Here is a 23,944-nt window from a genome sequence, read left to right on the forward strand (position 1 = left end):
AGCATGCCCATTTTAATGATGCTTGCTCTTGACCTTTGTGAACTAGAAAGTCAGGCCCCTTAGAGGGGAACATAAGTGTGTAGGCGGCAGTGGTATTTGTTTTTGTCCAGCAGGATTTCTGTGATCCAAGGGCTGAAAGGGAATATTCTTTCTAAGCCAAATGTGCTCGAAGCCAGAAATTTCTCGGGCTCTACTCAAACCTAACTTCAAACTTGAGTTTGCCAGAGGAATTAGAAAGAGCCAGAAACCAAGAGGGAAGCGAGAGAGTGACAGACAGAGACCTCTTTTTAAGAAAAACAGGTTTAATCTACCAAGGATGAAGACATAAATTATACTTGTTACATCTCCCACAAGCTTGGTATAAGTACCAGTTTAACTTACAATTTATTTTGGTACCCTGTCAATCATATGGTTCTTCCCAAACCACCAAGTCCTCAGCATACTCATTCTGTCCTCCTAATGTCCAAAGACAGACCAGGTCCAATTTTCACTGTGATAGTCTGTCGCTATTGTTACTATTTTCTCTGTGATTAATCCTGAAAAGCATTTGTCTGTGGGGAAAAAATAGGCTCATTTTCAACTCTGAAATTAGGAACCTCTGAGAAATGACTGACCTTGTGCAATACTGTTGCAGGATTGTATTTTAGATTGTTTAATGAACAATGCCAAAATCACATTTTTTTCCTGGAAAAATGCTTCTACTCTAATACAAACCCAAGACAATGATAAATATTTGAATATTAACCATTGCAAAATAGAGCTTCCAGAATGATTAAAGTGGCCTTGGCCTCAAGGAGGTGCAGAACGCTTATAGTATTCTAGAATGTTTTTGCATTTTTTCTCCTAAACAATTTGAAAAACCAGGTCAAGTAAGTGAAGAAAGAGCAATAATAAAGGGATTTGTCGTATTCACGCTCATGTCACATTCAAGAGCCTGTGAAATTATTTTGCCCGGGAATCTAAAATGCTAGATCAGTTCTTGGCATAACTCAGATGAGCACTTACTTATTCACACTCCTGGTCTCTTCCAAATATAAAAAGAGCAGCTTTGGAAATGCTTCTGCAAGCAAAGTATCTTCGAGAGAAAAAAAAAATCCTCAAGTTAATTCTAGGTCTAGGACTTAGATCAACCCGGAGATGTCTGGGTCTATTAATAATGGTACATTCTCACTTCTGAAATAGAAATTTCATTTGGAGAAAAATATCTGACATAGAAGTCCTGCCTTGTTCTTAAGAGAAAGCATAACTGAACAACCCTTTTCTACAGTTCAGGCTCTCCAGTGTGTGAGCGAGGAAAAGAATCTCTGCAGGAAATACCCAGTTGATGTGAGCAAGTCTTCCTTCCCTGTGAGTTTTAAGTTTCCCTCGGGGTTTCCCACCTTACTCATCCCGAGGAAATCTGCTCTTCCCTAAGGCTCAAATAAAAGCCAGCCCTTCCTTTGACTTCTCTTAGCCCAACTGAGGCATGTTAGAAATTTCTAGTACAATGTATAAAATATTAAGTGATAGAAATAGTTAATTTAACAGTTAATAGTTAATAACAGCTAACTAGTACTTAACTGTAAGACTGATAGGGCTTTGGACACAGTGCCCAAGGAAGCTGGGGAAGATAGTTTTCAGGCTTCAGACTTGGGAAGATGGTACTTACAGGGCAGGAAATGTACAAACAAAGGAAGGGTAATCAGACAGTTCTGGCCAGATGTCAACAATATAGTCCACGCTTTGGCTTTGTCAATATTAACATATTCCCTTTTGCAGTCTTAAACATCCCAATTACAACATGCTACTGCTTAACACAAGTATAGTCTTCCTTTCCTCACACAGGAGCAGTCAAAATTCTTCTCAGTTAATGTACCCAGCATTCTACCTCTGGTTCTACCACTATATAATGATGGACTTGAAGCAAAGAGCTAAATTGTGATATTAATCATCACTAACGTACCCTACATAAGATAGTAAGGAAAAAAGAGAAGGTGAGGGAAATCACATCAGTAAACAAAATAGCCTTTGTTTCTGAAATTGTTATAAGGTTACAGTTGGCACTAGTAAGTTCCTTTTTTCCACTATCCATTCTAGACACCATTTGCCTTCCTTTAGTAATGCCTCAGCTGATTCAGGGCTCTTTGCCTAGTGAGGTTATTCAAAATTTCACTTAAAAGGAGTCTGCCTGAGTGGATATTATATAATCTTCTATAGAAGAGGCAGTCCCTGTCCCAAGGGGATATTCCTCTCTGTTACCATTGTTTAGCAGCAATCCTTATTTCTCTGGATAACTAGGAAAAATAACCCCAGTAAGCAGAGAGGGCCTCTTTTTTTTTGCTGATTTAGTCAGGGGCATGTGGTACCAAGAATGACCAAGGGCATCTCAGCTTCTAATTCAGTGGAACCAATGTTATGTCCCCTGGTGGAAGTATTCACACATTGAGTCCTAATACCTCTAAATTCATAGAGTTTAGGAAAAAGGTGATGTGGAGCAAAAATTTGGGAAGCAGATCAGGGACTGCAAGAGTGAAAAAGCCACTCTCACTTCTGTCTCCTTATTGCTCAGACTCACATATTCTGGCCATGGGAGAACGATCACAAAATACTAGCCACTGGTTTGTTCTATACCAAATTCTATGGCACATCTCCCAATGTCACAAGGACCTCCAGCAATTGCAGCAATTAAGGCTTCAATAGACCTATCATCCTTTCACAAGGCCAGATACTTCAAATATGATGATAAAAAAGGCATTTCATAAATTCACAAGTGGGGTCTTTGGTAGAAAATCATGGTAGACAAGGAAAGGGAATCTAAATAGATATGGTCATCCTTTCCAGAATAAGAAGCATATATTTGAACTATCATTATATGGCTGGCTAAGAGGGGAGGGTATAGCTCAAGTGGTACAGTGCATGTTTAGCATGCATGCGGTCCTGGGTTCAATCCCCAGTAACTCCTCCAAAAATAAATGAATAAATAAATAAACCTAATTACCTCCCCTGCCATTATATGGCTGGCTGACTCAGCTAAGGTATGGAACCATTTCCCATATTGGTCATTGTTGCTAACAATCTGGTTTCCTGTGAATGATGGATTAGACTGGCCTTGGTGACAGTATATATCTGTCAGTGAGCTCATGCAAAATTTTATTCTTCATGCAATGGGCACATTGTTCATGACTGCTGTTCAAAAGCACTGAGGTGGCTTCCTTGCCAGGGAAGGAGGATGACTGACATCCATTCAGTAGTTCATATTACCTACCAGAGTGTTAAAAGTATCTTCCATACCAGAGCCTCATTATGACCACTCACATGGACAACACACATTTCAAACTCCAAGAAGTTCATCCAGACAACTCTTACCGAATCTTCTTTGTCACTAAACATCAGCATCTCTCTTACCCAAAACCTTACTCCTTCCACAATTACACAGTTAGTTGTTGCTTCTGTTTCAGTGAAGATGGACAGCTTTAGACATCTGTTTGCCAAACAATGACATGTACCACTTGGGAATTATGACCGTGGGGAGGATGACACTATCCAGTGTTCTTTAGGCCTCCATAGCTACAAAAGTCACAACAACCTACTTCTGGTTGAAGTGAGCATACAGTCAGTACATGTTCCATTATCCAAGTTTAAATAACATCCCCTTCAGGACAGTGAAACTCCCCATGAAGTCAAAGATGTTGGTTGGAGCAGGAATGGTAATATGAGAGAGAACTGTGCCTAGCTGGAGTGAATATATATATTCATATATATATATATTTATATATATAAAATTATAGATAATTATAATTATCTATAATTATATTTAATTAAGAATTATAATATCATTAATAATAAAGTGATTATTATTCTGATTTTATTGCTTCTTAGGAAGTTCAAAATGGACAGCTCAGGTCACACGGTCAGAGGCTGCCTGGTGACTGACCAGGCATTCAGTCCATACATGTGTCCAGGGTAAAACTGAGAGTTGTTTCTTAAAAGGAAAAGAGCCATTAGATGGAGAGGCATAGCTTTGCTCCAAAATCCCACGGTCTTTCTGTAATTTACTGTTGTGTCTTTCCACCAGTTCAGACAGCTTCCTAACCTGCTACCAACCATCCCGCACCATAGGGTACCCTGGTTCAGAAGAGATGGTGCCCTTGTTGCTGCCTCCTGGACTTGACCAGCAGGAGGCCTTTTTCAACCTCTGTTCACCTATCAAGTATATGTTGTTCCCAAACAACAAAAAGGTCTACTAAGGATTCTTTTGTATGTTTGTTTTAAAGGTAGGAGGTGTAAGATATAGCAACTAACTTTCACTTTAAAAAGACTATTTTGACATGCTTCAGATGGATAGAGTCCAGAAACAACACTGAGATCCCAGAACCCTGTATTTTAACAGAATTTATTTTTCTAGTCTCCAGCAGTCATGTTATCTTTTGTGACTTCTAGAATACACACTACTCTCTAGCTCTTATAAACATATCAGTGTGTCTGTGGCAGCCTTGATGCAAATTGATGAAGGTAAATAGCAGTCTGTCAGGTAAAAGCAAATGGCTTCTGATGCTCTTTGCTTATTGATACAACAAAGCAAAAAAAAGCATTTGCCAGCTCAATAGTTGCATAACAGTTACCAGCTGATTTGCACATATATGCAGCAACAGCTGCAATGGAAGATGTTATCTAATTAAACCTACAGTAATCATTGTCCTTGTTCCAGACCCATGTGTCCTCTGTATAGGTCCATGTGAGTTAAATGGGGTGATGGAATTCTTCTCCCAGGCATCTTCTGAGCAAACCAGTTCCACACACTCGAGCCAGGACACCGATTCCATAACCTATTTTATGTGTACTTGCCAAAAACTTCATTCAGACTGACAGAAATCATGTTCCTCCTTCCCCCACCTCACCCCCTCAGCACCTCTTCTCACATACTTTTTCCAAATTTTTACTGATATGCAGAAGAGAAATCTCACAATTATTTTGGTGTGTAAGCCATCTTCTCCCAAGCTTGACACTGTATTTGTCATTATAATTACAATCTCTCTAGAGCGTTCAGTGTGATCTGACTTTTGATTTAGGTCTGGAGGCAATGAGGATGGATGGAGGTGTGAACTGCGAAGTATTAGTTTCCTCTTCCAAGGTGCTGACTCTGAGTAAGGTCAATGCAAGGGTTTCCAGCACACACAAAAAAGACAGCCTAAACAAGGTGGGGGAGGGGGGATGGGAAGAGGTTGCTGCTGCTTCTAATATTGGTGAGATATGGCGGCTTGAGGTATTTAGAGTTATCCAGTACCCCCTCATATGTTTTCACTTCATTATTTAGGTTGTACCATACTTCATTATTCAATGGAAAGTAACATTTTAGAGAGAAGAAGGAAAGTGCTAGACAGTGGATCATTTATACGTGTATCATGGAGGTGAGGGGTAACAGAGTTGGCAGATGTTATTTATTGGTGACAGAAAACTCAGTTCTACTGAAGAGAAAATTATTCTTCTACGCATCAGACAATCTTCTAAAAACAAATGTAGCAGACAAAACCTTCCTTTACTGTTCTCTTTGTATTTATGTAGGAAGTTTATAAATACATAATACATTCACACCACAGAAGCTAAATGGTCCTGCTGACTTTTCACCCCTCATATGGCAAATTAATTTGAAAACTCTAACTGGGGAAAAAAAAACTATTTCATACAGGAGAAGAACACAGAGCATAAATTCATTGGAAAATAAGGTTTAAAAATAAAATTCCAAATTAAGTAATCATTTTATAATGACACTAGGTGACTCTAGGGCATGCTTTACTGGACTATTAATACATGTCTCAAGCAGTTGAAGGCACCCAAGGCATGCATTAATAGACACTAAAACACAACCTGTCATGCTTTAATGCTAAATTAATTAAGCAATAACGTGACCTGTGTGAAGGTCTTTCCTGGTCCAGCAATTACTGAATGGAAGGGGTAAAAGTGTTTTCAGACATTGCTTGACCAAACAATTGTTAGTTTTCATAAACAAACAGAAAAATATATTTATAAAGTACAGTTTAATTTTTTTCCCCAAAGATAGTTTCAAAGTTAAGTTTAGGACAAAGAAAAGCAATTTTTAGCACTTTTAGGCCACAGTCTTATAACTGTTTAATGCATATTCCTCGTGGAGCTTACAAATATAAACCCACATCCGATGACTTTGGTTTCACACATTTTTCATTTGAACATTATTAGGCTGATCAGTGAGCCATGGAAGTAGACATATGAAAAGCAGTTTCAAATAATACATGTACTTGCTATAGGAAGCAAGTTTACACACAACTGAGTTTCCCAATGCCCTTACAATTTCTATTACCACTTGCGTTTACCTACTTTTTTAAATGCTGAATTTTTCTAAATTTAACTTCAGAACTACTGCTGTCTGAAAAAACTCTTAAAACATTTTCAATGATAATTGCTTTGTAAATACAGATACTATGCTTCATATGAAAAGAAGATAGGAAAATTATGTTTAGTATCTGATATAGACTATATAATTCAGATTTTCCACTGATTTTGAACCAGAATTTTTGTCTATTTGTACACTGATGTATCTCAAGTTCATAGAAAAATATTTACTACACAGAAGATCTCAGTAAGCATTAGCTGTATGAGTGAACAGATGAAAGAATGTTCACATTACACTGTACTATGTTAAGAAAACCAAAGCAAAACTATGTGGGTTTTGCTCTCAAGTTTTTCACAACCTCTCAAGGAAAGAAATTAATGTTTTTGTAACTAGCTATGATACAATTTTGTTATTTATTCATTTTTACTTTAAAATTCATTTTGAAGACTCTTTGGGAAGGATTTGCTGTGGCCATCCTGGAAGTGTGTTATATTTTCCCTAAGCTGGATAGGGAACCCTGTTTCTTAAAAAAAAGTTTCAAAGGAACAAATGAATAGAAGTGCATTGTGACAGCAACATTAGGGCTGCAACATGGGCGATGTGCTGGAGAAGACAGAAGATGAGGAGAGACCAGAATCTGGGACTCAGCTCGTCGAGGGCCTTGAACACCTGTTAAGAGGTTTTTTAAGAAGAAGAGAGCAGTTAATTTGTATTCAGTGTTGGCAGGGAATTCAATTCAGAAATGTAAGAAGCACCCACATTATCTATTAGGGGTTTCTTCATGATCATTGTAAAAATGGGTTTAACAAAATGGTAGCCAAAGAAGCCAGATCAGAGTGAATCAAAGAATAAATGGAATGGTAAAGATAATTTTTAAGAAGGAAAAGCATGGAAGACATCTTTCTCATAATTAAAATCATAAAGCTATACCAGTCAACTAAGCAGGATATGGAAAATTGAGATGGAACTGAACTAAGATCCAAGAAAAAGACACATATGTATCATGTATCAAAATGTGATACATGAAAGAAGTGACATCACAAATCACTTTGGAAAAAATGGACAATTAAGTAAGTGATGCTTGAATAAAATAAAGCCATAACTAAATCATGCTACAAATACATACACAAATGACAGAGGGTTAAAAGCTTAATGCTAACAAGCAAAACTTTTAGAGTAAAATATTTTTATTATATCAGCAAAGAAAAGATCTCTTAAACAAGACATGTAAAGCACAAATCCATAGACAAGACTGTCATTTGACATTAAAAATTACAATTAAAACATTCTTTATGACACTATGAACCAAGCTGAAAGACAAGTCATATGCTGGAGAAAGTTATCTTCAACCTAGCTGACTTAGAGCTAGTATACAGAATATATAAACAAATCCTATAAATCATTATAAAAAATACAATAGAAAAATAGGAATTACATGAAAAGATAATTTATGGAAGAGGAAACCTGGATATACCAATAATCATGAAGAATCCTCACTGACTCTGACTACAAATTAAAACAAGGAGATATCATTTCATATTGATGTGTGTCTGACTGTAATAGGAATGTATGGCTATATCTGGGAGAAATTTGACAATATCTATTGAATTAAAGATAGATTAACCATATCCACTTGTAGATATATTCAACATGGAAAATCCAACAAAAGTACACAATGAATCAAATGCAAGTAGGATCATTTTAGCACATGTTCTGAGTGAAAACTATAGAGAACACACTGTTCACTGATGAAGAAATGAGTGAATACTTGAAGTAATTAAAACATATCAGGACAGATAAACTCAAAACACAACAATAAAAGAACAGAGTAATTCATCAAAGACTATGTACAGTATGACAGTATTCAAGAGAAACTGTAACTGTAAACAAATACTATATATTTTTATGGCCATATATATGGAGTATATAATCCTGTTTGAGTACAAAATTCTCTAAATTTATAACAGTAGTTATCACTGGGGAGAGAGGGGATAAAAATGAGAATAGAAATATAGGTGAGACTACCATTTTATGAAGCAAAAATGTAAAAATGAGAAAATCTCTTAAATCTGTGGGGAAAAGTACATGAGAATTTGTCATAACATTTTTGGGTTAAATAATTCAGTTATAAAAATTTTAAATTAAATATACATATAGAGTCTAAAGTAGTAAGTACCATATCAGATGTCTGCAAAACATTTAAAAGTAAATATTTTATGATGTATTTTATATCATAAATATTTTGAACTCAGTGAGGGAAAGGACCACTCTCTTAGATTACTTAGTATACAGTAGTTTTGTGCAGTTTTGTATAGAGCCAATGTACCTGGCAGGATAAGTGCAGTTGATAAATATATGTTTGAGGGAAAGTCTCTGGATCTCATTTACTAATTCATTTAACAATTACTTGCCAAGTGTGTACCATGCTCTAAGTAGCAATCTAGATGCTAAAATGCTAAAGGTCTAAACAGAAAAAAAAATCCATGCCTTCATGGAACTTACCTATTAATAGATGGAGATAGAAAATAGACATAAGTAAAATAGAAGATAATATGCACACGCAAAAGAAAGGAGACTTGGTCAAGTTTACCAGTGTTGGGGAGTAGTGGTGGAAGACGCATGTGGTATTAAAGAGGGTGTGGTCAGGGTAGTCTCACTGAGAACATGACTTCTGAGCAAAGACTTAAAGAGTTAGGAAGAAAGCTATATAGGTATATGAAGAAGTAGGCAGAGGAAACAGTCAGTGCAAAAGGCCCTGGAGCAGGTATGTATATATTAGATTCAAGGAACAGGAAGGAGGCCAGTATAGCCAAAGAAAAGTGGAATAGAGGACAAAAGCTAGGAGATGAGGTCAAAGAGGAAAAAGATCCAGATCATGTAGGATCTCACAGGCTGTTTTAAGGATTTTTCGTTTAGATTGGATGATTATGAGCAGAAGAATGACTGACTTTCACTTTAAAAGACATACTGGCTATGGTGTTGAGAAAAGAGACAGGGACAGAAGAGAAAAGAGACAAGGACAGAAGCAGGGAAATGAGTGAGGACGCTGTTGCAATAATATAGGCAAGACGTGATGATAGCTCAGGTCAATAGAAACAGAGATTGTGGATGTTTTTTGAAGTCAGAAGCAATAGGATTTGCTAAGGAAATACATGTGGGAAGTAAAAGCAGGATAGAAGTCAAGAATGACTGCAAGGTTTTTGGCCTGGGCAACCAAAAGGAAGGAGTGGCAATTTATTGAGTTGGAGTTGAACAGATAGAGCATATTTGTGAAGAGAGAAAAGGAATTCAGCATGCAATACAAAAAGTTTTAAATGATACCAGGAGAAAGGGGCTAGTAGGGGTTGGGGGGGGGGGGAATCCAAGAGCATATGTTGCCTAGAAGTCAAAAAAAAAAAAATGTCTGTCAAGTAGGACAGAAAGATAAACTATCAAATGCAAGAGCATTTCTGTTCATCAGATGTGGGTAAAAGCCAGACTGGACTGGATTTAAGAGATAAATGGAAAAGGAGAATTGGAGAGGCTCAGCATAGAGAACTATTTCAATTAGATACTTAAAATTAATTTTTTAATTTTTATAAAGAGAAACAGAGAAATGGAGTGACAGGTGAAGTTCAGTGGGAGGGTGGTCTACCCTTGAGTGAATTCCACATTTGCTCAAGTGAGGTCAAGAAAAGAAGATTTTAAAGATGAGAGAAATAATGGTTTGTTCTTCCATGAATAGGAATGATGGGTGTAGAGAGATGGAGAGAGAAAGGAGAAAGAGAGATGAGTGTGAATCCAAGTGGAGCGCCTGGCATTAGACAAGAGCAAAGCTATTCAGTCTACCATAGTATGAAGAAAGGCAGAATAAAAACAGATGCAGATTCTGGTAGGAAAGTGGTAGATGTGAGGATGGAATTTATGGAAGTTCTCTTTTAACTGATTCCATTTTTTTTTAATGAAATAGGAAATGAGATCCTCAACTGTGAGTAAGAATCGAGGAGGACGTGTTAGATGTTTGAGGTGAGAGCAAATTACAAGAATTATTTGTCTATGATAGTAGGTGAGTGAATGGACTATGGAAATATCATATGACAGCTGGGCATTATTAAGAATCAACTTCGGAGTTAATGATCATGGATTTGCAGTGAAGTCTGGCAACATGGTTCTCCAGTCATGGTTAGGTGTACAAGCACAGTTTATTTACTTAGGGGTGAGGTTTACTGAGAGATTATGATGAAACAAAATACAGAAAATGGAATTGTAGATGTCTGCAAGGAAGCAGTTAAAATGATTGTGGTATTCAAGCTGGCTATGTGGATTGTGGAATTCAAGCTGGCTATGAGCTAGGCATGGGATATGGAAAAGATGATAGAATCATAGGTTGTCAGGACTGGTGAGGAAGAACGCTTGTCAGAGTTGGGGTACCACAGAGAGAGAGAGAGAAAATGAGAGCTGGAAAGATGGGAGGCGTTCACTCATCAAGGGTAGGTACTTGAAGCTGAGACTGTGGGGGCATCAGTTATTAGCAATAACATGGCTAAGATATTGAGAATCATAAGCCTGTGGGTTGAAAATGAAATTATGACAATAAGGTTCCCAAGAGCAGCACAGAGAAAGAGAATTACAGAAAGATGTTTGTTTCCTTTGACATTTCCCTCTGGGGAAATGTAAGCTGCTCTACTCATCCCAATACTGTTCCTAAGGTCTTTCAGTTCACGTTTTCTCCTCTCTTTGATGGAGGTAGCAAAATAGATGCAATGAAAAGGATGCTGTGATGCCCAAAAGAACACCAGTTAAAGAATGAAAGGGAAGTAAAAAGACTACCATTGCCTTGTTTGTATTTCTGCCTGCCCCTTCACTTTTAAGCCCACAATTCTAGAAGACTGCTTTCAGAATCATTCTCTAACTTTATACTTAGAAAGAGTTAGTAAAATTAGGCTTGATATATAAAATTTCTCTTAAAGGTGTCGTTTCATGCATGTCTATTAAAATGGCTATAAAAGGAACACTTTAGAATTTATGTATTGAGAAGAGACAATTGTTGTATTCTTTGAATGATATTTGGTTTGAGGACTTCAGACCAGCTTGTCTAAAACTATATAGCAATAGCATTTCATTCTAGCTGATCAATTCTCATTCTACTCTACACAGATATTTAGTAGTCTGAAGTTTCTGAAAAGAAAGAGCATAGTCTTATCTGATATGACCACTACATTGGTGCACAAGCTTTAACCTTCCAATTTAAACTTTAGTTATAACTCCACTTTCCACAGTCATAGAAATGTCGGGTGCTGGGTTTTTGTTCAACTCTCTAGCATGCTCACTGAAGAGACACTTGGATATCTTTTGTTCAAAGCCAACGGGACTTCGGTCGGTGAAAGATTTCAGCAGTGTCTACAAACTGAACATTTGGTCTGATGTAGCATGCTGTGACCCACAGCTGTAATAACCAGCTGAGTCTGCTCAAACTTCAGCCATCAACCCGCTCCATCCTGTAACAGAATCTCAGTCACAGAATGCGTACATAACAATGGGTTTCACAAGGTCATTTTAGAAAAAGGAATTGGTTAGTATCAACAGTTGCTAAAAATACAAAATTTTCAGAGATTCTGAGTATAACGAAACCAAGAGATACTACTGATGTTTTAGACAGACTGAATGCAGATGAAGCATGAAAAAGTAACCTTACCTTACAGTTCAATCAACTACTGTTTTTAATACATAAATTGTGAACTAGCAAATGGAATCACTACTGACCTAATGAATAAAAATTAGGAATATACAAAACACTGATACTCATATAGCCTCCATTGATTGGGATCCCCAAATTTCACAAAGTAGATGAGATCTGTCACCTAAGGAAACTTCCAAGGATGTCACCAACCAAGGCAATATTCAGAAATATGTTGGAAAGGAAGATTTTCTTTCTTTTAGAAAATATGATTATGGAATCATTAAATGTTAAGCACATAATATAAACTTTATATTTATGGCATATAATAAAATATACAGTAATTATGTTAATAACAAAAAAGATTCTGATATCTAATTAGTAACCCTAAAAAGGCACTAAATAGTACAAATTAATCATTATCCAAAGGAAAGAGTGCTCTGATTCTAAATTACCAGTCTTGGTTTTTATGAAAAATATTCCAGAAGTGGAGATAACATTTCTTATTGAAGTAGCACATCCAAACAGCCTGAATATAAATAGTTTGTTGAGAACTAATGAAAGCCAACTTGTTCATATTTTGGCAAACAGGGAGTCTTCAGTAGCCAGAGACAGGTAAGCGCTATAAGCCTCCTCTCCCAGAACCTTGATGCCAGGTGGAAGAATACAAGGAAAGGAAGTCATGGACCAGTTTTGGTGTTCATGTAAACGTTTTTTAGTAAAAAGACAACAAAACACTCATGTCACAAGCTCCATAGACTCAATGACAGTTTTAGATTCTCTGATAGCAACTCTTGGGGGCGATTCACTGAATGCAGATTTATCTTGTTTATCATCAATCTAATGATCAGTACATTCTGCAGAATATCCAGGCAGTCCCAACCTCTTTGGATTATGTTATATCAGAGGACAGGAGAGTTAACAAAGCCCTGAAACAAATCTGTAATTGTGTATTGTTCCCTTTTCCATGTGAATACAAATTGTAATCCTACTTTCCTGTTGGAACAGGTAAAAGTATTCACGAAATTATTAGCCTCAACTTTGGACCTGAGGCCATTTTAATGGTTCTAGAAAAATAAATCTGAAATGGCAGCTGCAATCAAGGATACTGACTAGTTGAGTTCTCAGTAGCTTACTGTCATCCTTTAGCATTCAACAGGTTTCTGCCAAGGACAAATCTCTGCAGAATTAAACGGAAAAAAATAGGGACCTCCACCCTTTAGATCTATGTTGTCTAATAAGGTAGCCATGAGATACATGTAGTATCTAGATTAAATAAAATTACACATTCACTTCCTCACAATAGCCATATTTCAAGTGCTTGATAACCATTTCCATCATTATAGAAAGTCCTATCAGACAGCACGGCTTTAGATCTTTAAGGGTAGCACTATTTTCATCCATTCTCTCACTCTGGGATGCTTGCTTTTGATTCACTATTTTGACAGGGGAAGGATGTGAAGTTTCAGTCTTCTGTTTGAACTTCCCTAATATGAAATCTCATAAACCACAGGCCAAGGACTCAATGTAGGGGCTAAGCCAACTATGACATATGTCAATCCAACTGAACATTTGAGGACCAGGGAAATGACCACTGGATGGTTTAGCTAGCCCAGTAAACCCACCATAAGCCAAATGTTGGTCAAGATTCCTTTCATTTCATGATCCCTAAATTCCTCCACTCTAAAAGGGGAGCCATGATGACTTTGCTTCCTAGGGTATTAGTCACAACTTAGATACTAAGCCCAGCACTCCTAGACACACTTGGGTATTTCCCTTTCCTCAGAGTACAGCTACCCTAGCAAATCCATGTAGATCTCTTTAAGAGAGGATTACCACAGTGTATACTTGCTGTAGGGTTATAACATTCCTTCTCAGGTTTCCTGACTGAAAACTGGCTTGATTCAGTAACTGGAAGGAGGGTCATGATTCTTCATTAGGGCAAGAGCCCTCAGCCTCTGCATCATCCAACTTTGCTTTCTTTTGATGGCTCAAGGTGAGTGGTACCCATGTTGGCTACACAAGTATTTTGCCTCTATGGATGCTTTATTGCATCCCCATAATTCTCTACAAGTCAGGTCCCCTAGTCTTGTCACTCCAACCTTGCAACTCATTATGATGACTGCATCCATGTGGCTGCCTACATATAAGAATTGCCACTTGGCCTTTACTGTTTCAGGGTCCTATGAGTTCTATAATACCTTGTCCTACCATCAGTCCTGGCTAACAGGAGAGCCACCACTGAGCTTTCTATCGATGTTTGTGCTTCTCTCACAAGTACATTCCTTATGGCCTTCCCATGGAACACAATCAGCTGATAGGTCTTCTAGCCTTACATACCACATCCACTTTAGTATGCCCAGTATTGTGAGTCATTCCATTTCATTCTTCACCATCTTTCAAGAAAGTTCTGACAAGTAATGGCACTTGAGTGTAGGCAGCATTTCTCTGTGCTATTAGGAACCATCCTAGTCACTAGTTCATGCATTTCCTGAAATCTTTCTCAGGATATTTATATCCTATGTATTTCAGGAAAGTGCTCCCATATAAACTCTCCCCTATCCAATTTTACAATCTGGTCTCCTTAACCAAAGACTTGCAGATTTTAGTCCTTTCCAATACATGCTGGCTACTTCTTACAGCTGCTTTGGGGTACTGTCCCTTTTATTCCTTATTAGACTCACATGACCCTAGTTGGATTAAGCAGTAACTCAATCCAAGTTATAAACCTGTTGGCCAAGAGGTAGTAGAGGAACAGATTCTGAGGTTGGTATTGTTCCCACATAAAGGGGAGAATGCTAGGAATTGCTCTCCTCCAAAGAGAACTTCCTTGCTCAAAGGTACGCCCTCCTCCTGCACTGGATGACTGGTTAAGTCAGGTGAATCTGTAAAGGGCCAGCACAGTGCGTGAACTCTCTGTGGATCATCTGAAGTCTCAGCTGCGGTTGTCTTGCAGTTGAACTTCTTACTCTACCCAGTCCTGCCTCTCTTATGCTCTCATAAATGCTGTTTTCTAGAGCACGCTCCAATAATCTTCTTGCATGCACTTTTTGTCTGAGTCTATTTCCCAGGGAAATGTGAGCTCGGGAAATGTGTAAATTTTATTTGTACTCTCATGTCCCATTGTGTACCTTCATATTACCCACCCACATTATAAGCAAAAGTGCTGAAATTCATTTGCAAGTAGTAACAGTAAAGACAAAACAGAATAATAAATGAATGCACGTGTAAAATACTGAAAATGAGAAAAAGAGTCATGTAATGTTTCCAAGGAGAATAACTAGCAGGGTGTACTTGTTTGTAGAAGATATGGGAAAGTGTGTGGGCAGGGAGAAAAGGAACTAAAAAGAAGATGGGAAGAGATTTGGCATCAGAAAGGTTAAGTGAAGAACGATAGCTAAAGACATGAGACTGCAGTGGGGAGCCCGATTAGGGGAGGAGCTCCCTGTTAGAGGTCACTCAAGTGGCAACATGTTAAGAGACTGTCAGTCAGGAAAGCGTATAGGTGCAGCCCCATGGTATATTCAGCCTAGATGAGAACCGATAGAACACCTGGTGCTTTATACTCGGCTGAGCCACATCACGTCTCATTAATGGTGTATCTATTCCCTTTCTTCCCTCAGCAAAACATTAAAAACTTGAGATGAAAGCATGTCATTCTAAAACATATTTGGCTCAAAGAAAAAGATGCTTCCCAGAACTACGAAAGATCTTTCTTTAATGAAACTTTAATTAAACTTTGCTTTAATTTGGATCACAATGAAGAAAATAAGGGAATTTTCATCTTGCCCCAAGTGGAAAACGTCTGTGTGTGTCATGAATAAAATGCTGGCATTGAAATCTCTTCAATCTTTTAGCACTATGAGCCCTGCTGTTAACTAACTATGACAACAAACCAATTATTTGCAATTTCATTTACAAATAGATAGATCTTTAGGATAAATACATGTCCCAGAAATGTATTTTTGCATGCCCTCTAACATGCTAATAAGAACAACTGTAATTAGAAGGGACAAAGGCTGGGAAATATAATTTGGACAAAACCACATCTCCATCCTTTAGGGTTCATGAAACAATAGTTGACATTATATAATCCCTCTCAAAAGAAGCAGCCAAATGGCAACATACAATTAGCAAGCGACAATACTACTCAGAACAATTCTTAGGTGCTAAATATTTTAAATTTTCTACAAAGAACACGTATTTGAAAGATGTCAACTTTAGCAAATACTCAAGCGCAGTATTTCACCGTGTCATGTTTAGAATCTGGTCTGTTTCGTAGAGAATGTTCTTGCTGTCAATACTAGTGTCTGTTACTTCTCTACTGAGAAGTAGTCCATATGTCTCAGATTTGCCTGTGACCTCACACGCTTGCCACGTACAGTCAGGAAATGTATCCTCACTTGTGCCGAGTAGAAGAAGAAAGTTCGTATTTTTTTTAAAGAACTGAAATGCCTTCTATATAGTGAATATTAAGCCAGATATGTGGGATACAGAGTGGAAAAAAAGAGATGCAGCCTGGCCTTGAGAATTGAGAAGTGTTGTTAATGGGTATATTTTCCCAAAAGACACCTTCCTTAATCATTTTGCTCTAGCAAGACAAAAATTGAGAAGGGACTGCTTTCAAAACTAGGGCGGGTCTGCAAATAATAATCACTGGACCAAAGCCAATCCCTTGTTTTTGTATATAAAGTTTTACTGGAAAACAATCATGCTTGATTTTTATGTATTGTCTATGTCTGCTTTTATGACAAAATGGCAGAGTTGAAAAGATGTGACAGAGACAGCATGGCTTACAAAGCCTAAAACATTTACTATTTTAGAGCCTCTCTATTTGTCCAGCAGTCAGTATCAGTAGCAAAGCAACATAATAGCCAAAGCAGTCACTTAAAGCCCTAGGCACATGTTGCTTGTAACACAGCTAAAATTTATTAATGCTTCTTCGAGAGTAATTCCTGTTAATGCATGTCCCATTTCTTTTGGTTTGGTTGTTACATATATATATGCTGAATAAATAATTATAGCTTGCAGTGAGATTAGTGCACAATAACCATACTGTCACCATGCTATTAGTTTTCCACACCTTCTATTAACTCTCCATGGTAGCCATGTTAGTTCTCTCCTATGCACTTAGTAATTTGTTGAGCTTCACTACAATGAGCATCTGGCTGCCTCGGAGTAAAAGAAGTTTCTAATATAAGAGCACAAGTTAAAGCAAGGTTAGAGTGCTTTCACAACTCAGGAGTTATTCTATGTACTCTAGCCTGTGGTCCCAGAACATCTTAACTAAGGTCATCACTTGGAATGCTTTCTACTCTATAGCCTTTCTTCCCTAACTTAAAGGTAGGGTCAGTAGATTCCTGGTCTACAGACCTACAGCTGCTGGATATAGAAAAGAGGGGGCACCAAAACATCAGATGTGTAGTCAAGAATGAATGTTTCAGTCCTCATAGGAGATGCATCTCAAGATGCGTAGAGCTCATACTGGAGTGGGAGGGGATCTTGTAAGACAAAGAGTCATCACAGTGGCAAGTTAATTTATGTCTATGTTGTTCTTTAATAGGATATTATTTTGAGTTATTAATCAGACAAATGCAGACTGTGTAGACCAGAGACTTAAGTAGTGGGAATTAGAGCATGAAAATGAAGACCAAAAGAGGTGAGCTACATCTCAAGGATGTCCAGGGGCTCCAAGGGTGACAAGGAGCAGCTCTTTCCCGGGAGCACCTTCTACTCTCCCCTGTGAACTTAGAGGCCATAACGGACAGAAGGAAGGGAGGGGGAAGAATCATGATGTTGTTGAACGTAAGCCCTGAAAAGCTTTTTAAAATTCTGAATTGAGTTTAAATGTATAGTTAAATGAGTTTGAATGAGTTTAAGCTTACTCTCAGTTGACTTAATTATGTTCTCCACCATCAGCTGATACGACCTCAAGAGCTAAATTAAATTAGAGAAATTTTAAAAGGTACAATTTTGCACTTATGTGTGTGACTGGAAATTCACGCCAGCCCAGAGGTAGTATTTCTAAAGTCCTCTTTCCACTTTTCCCCTCTTGTCACACTATATAAGTTGCTCTAACACATGTCAGACTTAAAGCAGGTTAAATTTGAGAACAGATCTTGTAACGCTGCAGTGGGGAAGTGTTGACAGCAGCACATGAATCATGGTCACAGTTGCAGCCTTCTTCAACCAGCTGAGGCCCTGGGCTGCTGTACTTAAGGGGTTCTTCACTGCACATAGACAGTAAACAACTTCAAAGATGCCCAGCCTTATCTTCTTTAAACTTGCAGGATCTCAAAGTCCATGACAAGAAAGAGAACCCAAAGTGCCTACTTAAAGGTATGCAAGGTCATACAGTTGGCCCACCATATCTGTGGGTTGCGCATCAGCAGATTCAACCAACCACAACCTAATTTCCCTTGGTTGACTGGTGAACCCCTGGATATGTAGGTATTTTATAGCCTTGAGTATCCCTGAATTTTGGTATCCGTGGGGGTCTTGGAGCTAATCCCCTAAGGATACCGAGGAACGACTATATATTATTTTAGACAAGGAAAATGTCAAGATGTCTTTTCTCCCATCCAGTAGAATTGTGCATACTACTATAGTAGCACCCAATAAACTCTGTTTTAACTGTCTTCTGCCTACCACTTCCAATGGAGTATGAACCCCTTGAAGACAGAAGTAGAAGGTTCTTTCATTGCTGTGGCCCCAGTACTAAGCCAGCCCTTGGAATCACCCACATAAATGACTCTTCATTACCCTTCATGTGTCTCCCAAAGTCAGTTTATCCCTCTGTCTCTGTCTTTCTCTCTGTCTCTCTGTCTTTCCCTATTCTCTCCTCTACCTACCCCTCCCCATCTCTAATCTCTCACTCCCTCTTTCTCTCTGTGTAATTTTTCTAAGGGATTGAGTATTCCCATAGCACAGTCTAATACTTTAATCAGTATAGTAACAGAGAAATATTATTTTCCAATGGGGAAAAAAATCAAAATCATATCTCTACTTCCTTGTGTGAGCAAGGTAAGATGATCTGGCTAAGAAAGGACATATCACTGAGAGAGAATGAGCAGTTTTTCCTCACAAGGCTGGAGTTATTATACCGAAGAATACAAAGCAAACCTTCAGAAAATGCTACAGCCCCCAAACCCGTTAAGTTGCTAATATTTGAGAGGTGCAACTTATGGATTATTTCAGTCCTTGGATACCTGGGCAGGACCCAAGGCACTTGGAACCTTGGCCTGGTCTCTTCTAGCTAAGAGTGGCCTTTTCTGTTCACTGTGTTATGTTCTAACTTGAGGAAGGATAGGAGGCACTCAGAGCTGAGGAAGTTCCCACAAGCTTTGAAGCTGCTACATGGATTTTGATAGGCATCTGTGGCATTGGAGAAATTGAGCTCCTGGTGCATGATAAAAGGTTACAGACACCAGCCTGGGTAGTGGCAGGGGCCCCACAGAATACACTTCCCTCTGCTTGTCCTTCTTAGCACAGACTCCCTCTGGCAGTATGTGGCTCCAGTGAAGAGAGTTCTCGCTGTAGTGTTTTCCTGATGTGGTCATGGTATGTAGTGAACTTGCTTCTAAAAAGCATCCTGTCACTCTTAATATAACTTCATGGGCTTATAACAGTCTTTTTGTATGCCAGAGACTTGGGCTGCAATGTACTGGTTTGATAATTTATGCCAATGATGTGATTCATGGTGAATGCCTGTCTTTGCTGTGAGGGGCTGGAGTCTGAGTAGCTGAGGTCAGTTAAGACTATATGTGACTGATTTCCAGTAAAAATTCTCAACACCACAGTCAGCATTTCAGGTGAGTGTCTTTGGTTGGTAACACTTTGTTCTGTTACGTTTTAAAACAGATTTAACATCTAACTTGACATGAGCTGAATTTTCTCAAGTAGCTCCTTTATTTCCATCAGCTTTCTAAATCTAATTTCCTAGATTTTTATTTTCACCCCCTGGTTTTATGATTAAAATCTTTCCTCCAAAGTCACCCAATCAGGCTCAGAGGTCTTGTTTCCCTTTGGTTCTGCCCAGTCTCTCTTCATCAGCCTTCTTTTCCCTTGAGCGTTTCACCTACCTGGGCATTGCATGCAAGCCTGTGAGTCTTTCCTGATTAACTTGACTCTGACCTGTTAATATGCTCAGTCATCCCTGAAGCAAGTTCCACTGTCAAACCAGTACTTCAAACGTGTCCTTTTTCTTTTCATTTCTACCCCATATATAATTCACTTACTATCAAACTGGGGCACAGCATGTGTTCTCAAGATATCTGCTTTTCTGTCAAAAAGAGACAAAAACTAACCACAACATTCTACAACCTCAAATATATTTCAGAATAAATTCTCTGTGTTTTTTTTTTCTAAGACTATTGCTACTTTATACTCAAAAGAAAATCCAATATATTTTTTCCAATATTGTAATATATTGGGGACAAAAAAAATTATATTCATCAAGGCCCTTTTGTTTAGAAAACCCCCAAATCCTCCTTAATAAACATAGTAGTTTTCCATTGCTGTTATAACTAAATACCACAAACTTAATAGCTTAAAGCAACACATATTTATTATCTCACATTTCTGTAGGTTAAAAGGCTGGATTGTCTTAACTAATGTCTCTGTTCTAGGTCTTACAAGACCGAAATCAAAATGTCAACCCACTCAACTCTCACTGGAAGACCTGGGAGGGAATCACTTCAAAGATGAGTCAGACTGTTAGCAGAATATTCCTTACAGTTACATGACTGAGGTCCTTAATTTTGTTGTTGTTGTTGTTGTTGTTGTTGTTGTTAGCGCTCAGCTAGGAGCCACCCTTAACTCCAAACAGTCCCTCTGGTTCTTGCATGTGGGCCCCTAAACCAGAAATTTAATTCCTCTCACTTTTGGAATCTCTCCAACTTCTCCCTCCTTCTGCTTGAATCTTCAGACTGTAGCCAGAGAAGGTTCTTGTCTTGTAAGGGCTCATGTGATTAGATTAGATCCACACATAAAATCCAGAATAATCTTCCTATGATCTATTCTCTTAATTACACCTGCAAAGTCCCTTTTGCCACAAAAAGTAACACGTTCACAGGTCTGGGAATTAAAGCCTGGGCATTTTTGAGGGGCCATTATTCTGCCTACTATGGTAACTGTAATTCAACCTGTGAGACCGAAAAAATCTAGTGAGCAGACTGAGCTTTAGGAAGAGCTGAATCTATTTTAACTCAAATATATCCACAGGACTCTGTGACTCTACATCTTGGTAGTACTTTTCTCTGATTTGCCTTATTCTTAGGTCTTCCCCATACAGTGGGGAAGATGGCCACCAAAAGATCTCAGCTTATACAGGTTCAGTTAAGGGACATGTGCTGAGCGTCTGTGAGATGAACATGGAGGTCATACTTTTAGTTCTATTCCCAACAGGATGTGATTGTCTATCAAGGGGTTAAAATATCCATCTCACCACCACAGGCCTAGAAACAATAGACCTGGATATATGATATTAGAGCTATAATTCTTTAAAAGGACAGGAATTGGAAGAGTACAGAAAGTGGTACACGTGTAGTTGGGAACAAAATCAAGCACAGTTATGATGCTGAAAGTTATCTATCTTGTTATTTATGTTTCACACAACCTAGGAAGTAAAAGCTTAGGACAAGCAAGTTGTCTCAGTTCTTAACACTGACACCAAGTGATCAAAGTAAAAATGTATTTCTTTCAAGTTCAAAATTGGGTTAATTTAATCTTAATTGTGTCTTAGTTGTGACCTTTATTATATTTTGAAATCTTAAATATCTTTAAAGAAAGGTATGTGAATTAGGATATATTTTGGCTACATATAACAGAAAACATAGCAAGCAAAGTAAATAGTGTGTATATGTATTATCTCACATAACAAAATGTATGGAAGGAAGGTAATTCCCGGGGTTGGGTAAGCAAACGTATCTTCAAAGACACATTCTATGTCTTATTTACTTCCCCAGAGTTTTGACTTGTTGTCTTAAGTTTCTTTTCTTCAAGGTCCTCAGATGGCTATCTCAGTTCCAGGCATCACATGCAGAAACAATGTCAAGAGGAAGAAAAGGAAATATCCCTTCATTTGTCTCTTCTCCAAGTGAAGAAAAAAATTCCAGAATTGTTCTAACATCGCATTGGCCAGAATTATGTCACGTGATCACAATCTGACCAATTAATTATCATGGGAAATGCAGCAACTACTTGGGTAGGACCAATCAAGATTCTCCTACAGGGATGCTTTTCCAGAAGTACATGGAAACTCTTTAATGGTGAACAAAGTCAGGCTCTGTAAGCAAGGAATAAGGTGGAAAGGACTACAAGTTAGATAGCAGCTTGTGTCTTTCACAGAGTGTGAGAAATACTTAAGCTTTCAAAAGCTTCATGGATGATAAAATATTGGAAAACATTGGATTAGAGACCCAGAGCACCCAATAGTCACCTGTCAATAGTCACCCAAGTTTTTTTTTTTAGTGTATTAGAGGAATTAATGTCTTTCTTTGCAATCGAATGAAAGGTCTTAGGTTCTTTAAGCAAATGCAAACAAGGCCTTGGAGCAAGAAGTGATCATGCTAACAAAATGTGATGAGATAAAACACATGGACACATAAGATCCAAACAGCAAAGACATTATTGCCTAACATGTTCTGTTAAGGGATTATCACTAGGTCCACAGGGAGAATAAACTGCATATCAGTATCAGAATGCATGTATGGGTGTCTTTATGAAAGGAGGAGTAGTAAAACATATGTACTATTCTCATGGCAGAGTCTGGTTCAGTCACAGTCTAAATTTTTAGAGTATCCATTTAAACTTGTTGGTTAAAGAATCCTTCTAAGAAATTATTTTTATATGTATAACCACGTTCATTGTTGGTAAATACTTATAAAATATGAGACCATAAGCTCAAGAAGCACAGAGTAGTCTTCTGTTTCATTCACTATTATAATCCAGAGCTTAATAGAGTGTATGTAGGTAGATAGTTAGATAGATAGATAGACAGACAGAGAGACAAGACATTCTGCAGCTCAGAGTAGACAAAAACCAGGAGGCATACCAATTTACAGCTGACTTAACAACCATATTTCTGAAAAGGAATGTTTTAACTTGTCCTTTTGAGAAACTAGTGAGGTAGACATTTTCAAGACTAACATTCATTTTGCCATAACTGATAAATGAGTTACTTGATTGCAGATGATTTTACAATAAAGTTTAAGCACTATTTTCATTACAATGGGACAATTCTTAGATTGATATCTTTGCATATATCCCTGACTCAAGGTTTTGTTTTTTTTAATAGTAAAAGTTATTTGACACAGAATCAAAAAACCAGTACCCTCAGTGTTCCACTTTCCTCACTGTATACCACCATTATTTTCCATGTGTTATTCCTGGATTATGTTCAATAAAAGTTGAGATTAGAAAACCATGAAGCAAATATAAGTCCCAACCAACATAATAAAATGAATGAAATTCCAACCATGTCTCTGGCTGCATCCTGAATTCATCTCAGATCCCAAGTGATACAATACAAATGAAATGGAACACTTCAGCCCATTCTGCAAATTCCCTCTGCAGCCTTTACAGCAGGATGAGTTATGGACCAGCTGAAAGAGTCAGAAGCTCAGTGCTTTGTACCGGGTTTGTTTTGTTACATGTGACACATTGGGTCTGCAAGAGTCTGGACTAAATTACGGGTTGCTCTAGGTTTGAAGCAGCAAGCATTTACATAGATCAGTTCTTCCTTGGGGAGTGGGAGTGGGCAGGCTGTGAATCTTTTCAGGAGCAGTATCATCCTACCAGGACCGAGGCTGAGGCCACACTGTGTCTGTTGACACACTGGGCACGGTGCCTGCATTCATTCCATAAATGTTCTCTTGGCCTCCTTCCTCACAAGCCGAATGCTGGGAAGTGACAGGTGCACAGGGAGACCAGGCTGGCGCAGT

The sequence above is a fragment of the Camelus dromedarius genome, chromosome 3, assembly GCF_036321535.1.
Source record: "Camelus dromedarius isolate mCamDro1 chromosome 3, mCamDro1.pat, whole genome shotgun sequence".
NCBI lineage: Eukaryota > Metazoa > Chordata > Mammalia > Artiodactyla > Camelidae > Camelus > Camelus dromedarius.